A 5,972-nucleotide genomic window follows, 5' to 3' on the forward strand; every position below is an offset into this window, starting at 1 on the left:
ATTTTTGCTTGCCTTTCTTCTTAGTTCGTTTCTTTATAATATGTACAATGGTACAATAGATATAATAACGTCTGCCATTTGTACAAGACTTAGACTTGTTCTAACTTGTGCCCTTCTTTCTACCATCCTCATCACTCAAGTTGCTACTCAAGTTACTATTGTATTGAGCCCTTATATGATTGTTTTGCTTAAAGTGTATACTTCTCATCATGTGTAACATACTACTCTTCTTATCCTATTTCTCAGTCTTAATCTTTATTTCCTTACTTCTAAAGAAATCTATGACAATCTTAGGTATTAACATCTCCCTACCATAATTAATAGCATTCTTAACCTCCTTATAGGTAGTAAGCATAGAATTGAGCAAAATAATGGCCTTACAGGCTTTAGAGACTTTTTCATTACAGTTAATAATCTTATACAAATTTGCTAAAAACATCCAAATATCATCTAGATCCATTGGAGGATCCATTTTAAAACTAAGAAAAAAAAAAAACCTCTCAAGTAAGTAAAGTTTGTTAGGAGTACACTTGAGCAAATATAAGTTTTCCAACTTTTTCCAAAGTCTTTCATAGTTTTAAGTTTACCAACTTTTATTAAAACAACACTTGACAAATGTAAAATAATTGAAGTGTAAGTAAGTTTTTTAGATTCTTCTTTTTATTCTTTTGACAAATCAGCAAAAAATTTGCCATCTCTGACTTTCGAAACTTTTTATTGAGCCAAAATTTCTCAAATTTTGTTGCCAAATTGAAAATGCTCATTTTCCAATGAAAATCCTCTAACCAAAATATATAGTCATTTTGGATATAGATTAACCAAAAATATATAAATACACAATTAGAGCACAAAAACTAGTCCAATCGTCACAATATACATTGTTTTAGATTTACGCGGTTTCGTGAGATTCACGATCTCAAATCAAGAGAATGATCAAATGGGTAAAGTCTTGGTGTTTTAATGGAATAATCAATGCAACACAGAGATATGCCAACAAACTAATTTATCACACAATGTAAGTCTCACATAGTGACTTAATTGGAAATTAAATCAGAGAATCAATTATCAACCACTACACAAAAAATGGTCATTTGCAACACATAAAAGACAACATTCGTTAGTTAAGTATTGCTAAAGGGGTCTATTGCAACATTTAAATAAGTGAATGTTGCAATTAGTTAATGTAATTGAGTTTTGAAGAAAACATTGCAAAAAGTTTAGCTTATGGCAACATTTTTTGAACGTTGCAAAAAATAAAACTTTTTGCAACATTCAAAAAACGTTGCGAAAAGTAACATTGGCAGCATTTATTTTAAAAATATTACCAAAACTCAATTACATTAACTAATTTCTCTCTTTCTTCAATCCACAATTTCTCCTTCATGTCTTGATCACAATAAGCGGTTGTTTTAGGTTTTTTAGGTTTTATTTATTTATTTATTTTGGCAATTGAAACAAATTCTATCCCCTATTATAACAAATTCTATCGCTTTAATTGACAATTACCATGAAAAACACATCCAAACGAATACCAAAAGATCCAAAATTTTAATTTTACAGTTGGGTTCAATTTTTGGGTGACCACCGCGGTTCGATCGAGTTGAGTCATGGGTTGACCCATGAAAACTGACTGGAACTGACCGACCCAACCCACCATTTAGAAGTAAGAAAAAAGGGACAAAACCAAAATAGACAACAGAAAGTCACACTCACAACCCTAACCTTATATTTATCTCTCTTGCTCTCTCTCCCACTCACAAAGTCACAAACACACACAACCCTAAACCCTCCAAGAATCAGCAAAATTTCAAGCTGGAAATACATATTTCATACCCCAAGAACACCTAATCATGTCTCTATAAGTACCACTATCTGTACGTTATTCATAAATGAATTCAAGATTCTGATGGGATTTTTCTTTCTTGATTTGTGCAGATCTAAATCTTACCCAAGAGAATCAACTACCACCACCAGCATCCATCTCACCGCCGTAGATGGCCTGGTAAATGTTAATTCCCTCTTTACTGTAGCAGTCTTTGTGGGTCTCTCATTGATGACTCCCGGTCAGCACAGCCTCAAAAACATATCGACGTGGCTGAGAAACTCCATTTTCGAGGTCGTGTCTTTCAGCTTCTTTCTATTTTCTTCTCTAGCGGCCCAAGGCCTTAATTGGCCATTAATTTGTTGAATAGCAAGGATGTGGATGAGATCTTTAGGTCCCATATAAATTTGAAGGTGTTAAGGTTTGGGATGTTGGCCTCCGTCATTGGTTCTATGATGGGGTGCCTGTTTTCTATGCTGTCAACAGTAAATGTGATCCATATTAGTTTGGAGATGTTATCTTGTGGGAGTAAGTCGGCTGTGCACTCTGTGGCGGCACTGGCGGTTCTGATGACCTTTGCACTTGCTGTTTAGATTTCCACTATTGTTCAAAATTATCTAAGTCTATGCATTGAATTAAAATTTTCAAAATTATCTAAGTCTATGCATTGTTAAAATGTGCTGAGATTTGGATTAATGTCAACTTACCTGGAGGATTTGAAGTTCTTTGTATGATTAGCTAGAGAAAGTTTTGGTTTTATCAATTTTCACTGTTATCCAAGGCATAATATAACGTGTACTGTGTATAGGTCATTTTATATTGAATTTTTGGCCATAAGATCAACTGAAAATATAGAAAAAAAGAAAAAAGAAAAGGAAATGTAGATTAATTTTTTAGGCTACGGTTTGGCACCTGAAGCAGGAAATTAATCTAGTAATATAGGATTGAAGAAATTAGCCAGAAATCGATGAATGATTAGGTTAAGCATATAAGTTTTGTAAAAATGATTGAAATGCTCCAAGGGATTTTGTTATTTTAGTTAATAGTTGCAAATGATTTTTGTGTAGGTTGTTATACAAGAATGGAGTTTTTGTCGAGGAACTTGGAAGAAGAATTTTCATCATTAGACCAGGGCATTAGGCTTTAAATCTATGAACAGAAAGAAAAATAAATTTCAAGTTGCCCTTCCAGAACACATCCCAAAGTTGAAGCAGTGATCAGCCAAAGTTTCATTATACCATGTTAATAGCAAGGTTTTACACACAAGGTTAGCAGTTATCTTTATCTTGCTTGGCATTTTAGTTTGTCTCACGCCTTTCTATTGGGTTATAAATGATAGGGTAGCTATAGGTGTTTAGTCGACTCAAGATGGATGTGTGATATACTTCTGAGCAACCTCCTTTTATCTAGATAATGTTTTTGTGGTGGAGTTGAAGTTTGAGCTGTCAAGATATTAAAACTTTTTCGTCAACATACTTATTTTTCTTTGCTTTTTTCTCTATTATAATTGGGGCAAATGCCTAAAATATGGTATCTATCTTTATCTTCTTTTTTCATAGGACAGGATCTATACTAAAGGCAAACTCGTGTCAAATATTGCTGAGAAGAAAATTAGGGAGGCCGATGAGGTGGTTTTACTCACTACTTAGTTTTTTTTTTTTTTTTTTGGAAAATGTATTGAATTTTTAGGTGTTTTAGAATTTTGGATCTAGATTTTGTACGAATATTGTTACATTTGGAGTTCAATTAATAATAATTATTGTAGTTATTTGATATAGTTATCTTCTGTTATGAAAATTTTAAAAAAAATGTAAAATGACCTACGGCAATGTTCAAAAGAAGTTGCAAAAAATAAAGATAAAAGCATAGATAAAGCTCAAAAAAACTTATTTGAACGTTGCAAAAAGTAATTTGCAACGAAAAAAAAGTTGCCAAAAGGTTATTTACAACGCGAAAAAAACGTTGCAAAAAAACATTGCCATATCTTCCACTCTACGGCAATGTCAAGGTTTCTAGCATACGATAAAACACTGCAAAAGACCTTTCGCAACATTTTTTGAACGTTGTAAAAGACAATTTTTGTTGTAGTGAACTTCAAACATGTAACAAATCAGGGCAAGCAATTCCTAAACTAAAGCAATAGGTAATTGTTACCCCCATACGATTACCCTAATCCTAGTGGCCAACCCACACAATGGCCTTCTAGTACTGATATTTTTAAAAGATAAGCCAATTATATCAAGAGCTGACCAAATCTGTAGATCCATAAATAATGATATATTTAAATATATCGCTTTAGCACCACCATTATTCATCATAAAGTTTCAAAAACTGCAGCAATGCAAGAAACAACCCACAATGCCCAAGAGCTCAAGGGAAAAATAATCCAAAACAATGATTTTTTGCCGAAAAATGAAAACAAACGCCATTGCATTGTCTGTGGAACCTTCAAAAACAAGCGATCTTTTAGTTACTAAAGTTTATACTATATTGGACACAGAGTTAAATAAATAACTTGTAGTAGTAACTTGCATGGTTTGGAGTTGGCTGGAGGAGCAATTTTTTATATCAATCATACAATTGTGCCAGATGCATTATGGAAGAATAAAATGGCTTCAGTGGGTAGGACTCACCATTAAAGGGAGGTGATTTGTACCGGAAAAGAAGTATGAGCAGGGGTAGTGGAAGGTGCTTGTTGGGAGAACGATGACTGACACCTAACTAAGCAATATTGATTTTATGAATGCCATTAAGAGAAAATTTTAGAAACTTTAACAGCTTCCCACAAATTTGATGTTGCATAAGAAAAATCAATACATCTACCACAACTTGATATTTATAAACCAATTTGTGCCAATTTGAAAATTTCTCAATTCTGTTCTTAACAATTGTAAACTACATATTGTTAAGTTGTGAAGCCTAAGTCATTAAGGGTTATTTAAAATTTTATGTTTGAATTGGAGTCCTAATTATTATTAAACTGAGGAGCCTAATTCTTGTGTAATTATATTAAGGAATATGAATCATTGTAAAATTAAGTTTTGCCCTATTTTATCTTATAGATAGGGAGCCCTCCTTAGTTTTTTTATTACCATCAAATAGAGAGAGAAAGAGAGGATAGAGGAGATAGGATTTATATTTTGTTTGCAAACCTCTTTTCATTATATTGAATTAATGCAGCAATGGAAGATTACGAAGTCTCACATTGAAACCAACCTCTATAAATTTTGCTTATTCATGATTGTTTATTTTTCTTTCTTTAAATTATTTTCTCTTTGTGTAATAGAGTTAGGGTTTTTAATTCTCAACAAATGGTATCAGAGCTTTTGATTTTGAATGAGAGCAATGATAGGTGAAGAAGGAACGTCATAAGGGTTCAACAAGTTTGATGGTATTTTGCGTTCTCGATGATGCAGATCGAGGATTATATTAGTAAAAAATTCAAACATCCTTTTTCAAATAAAAAGTGCATAGGAATGGCAAATGATTATTGGAAACTGCTTGATCGTCTGGTGTTGGGTTTTATGTGATTGACACTGTCAAAGAATGTTGGTCACAACATAGTGGTAAAGAAAACTATATGGAATTTGATGAAGGTATTGTCCCATAAGTATGAGAAGTCTTCTACATATAACAACGTATATCTAATGAAAAAATTTAAACATGGTTGAAGGTGCGCTACTAGTATAATGTCTTTATAAACTGAATACAATTTATCAATCAGTCGGTCTTGGTCAATATTAAATTTGATGATGAGGTCTATGCACTAACCCTATTGGCATCGCTACCATATAGCTGGGAACCTATGAGAGTTACAATCTGTCTCTCAATTCTCAAATCCATTCATATCATTAAATTCATCAAGAAACGAGGGGCCAATTCAATATTCGTTGAAGGGAAGAATAAATCTACCATGTGGATTAAATCAAGAAACATCAAGAACTGGAAGAATCAATTGTCTAGTTGGGTAATCAAGAACAAGAATTAGATCATGAGATCTCTTTCTTGTATTTATAAATTCTAGGTGATACATTTCTATTCTTCTTATTGTTTTATCATTATAAACGTATTAAGCTAAATTAATTATATTGGATGAAAATTATCCAAAGTGCTTATATATTTTAATTCAAAACTAGTAGCTTAGTATTTC

At 32.4% G+C, this 5,972-nt stretch overlaps 1 long non-coding RNA gene across 1 annotated transcript; it reads left to right on the plus strand.

The window, feature by feature from the left end:
* The first annotated feature begins 1,728 nt into the window (after positions 1 to 1,728).
* On the plus strand, positions 1,729 to 3,591 carry LOC111391117. Its single transcript, XR_002702069.1, has 3 exons — positions 1,729 to 1,852; positions 1,936 to 3,089; positions 3,382 to 3,591. It is a non-coding gene; the product is annotated as an uncharacterized LOC111391117 (long non-coding RNA).
* Positions 3,592 to 5,972: the final 2,381 nt, after the last annotated feature.

The sequence above is a fragment of the Olea europaea genome, unplaced genomic scaffold (genome assembly GCF_002742605.1).
Source record: "Olea europaea var. sylvestris unplaced genomic scaffold, O_europaea_v1 scaffold754, whole genome shotgun sequence".
Classification (NCBI taxonomy): Eukaryota; Viridiplantae; Streptophyta; class Magnoliopsida; order Lamiales; family Oleaceae; genus Olea; species Olea europaea.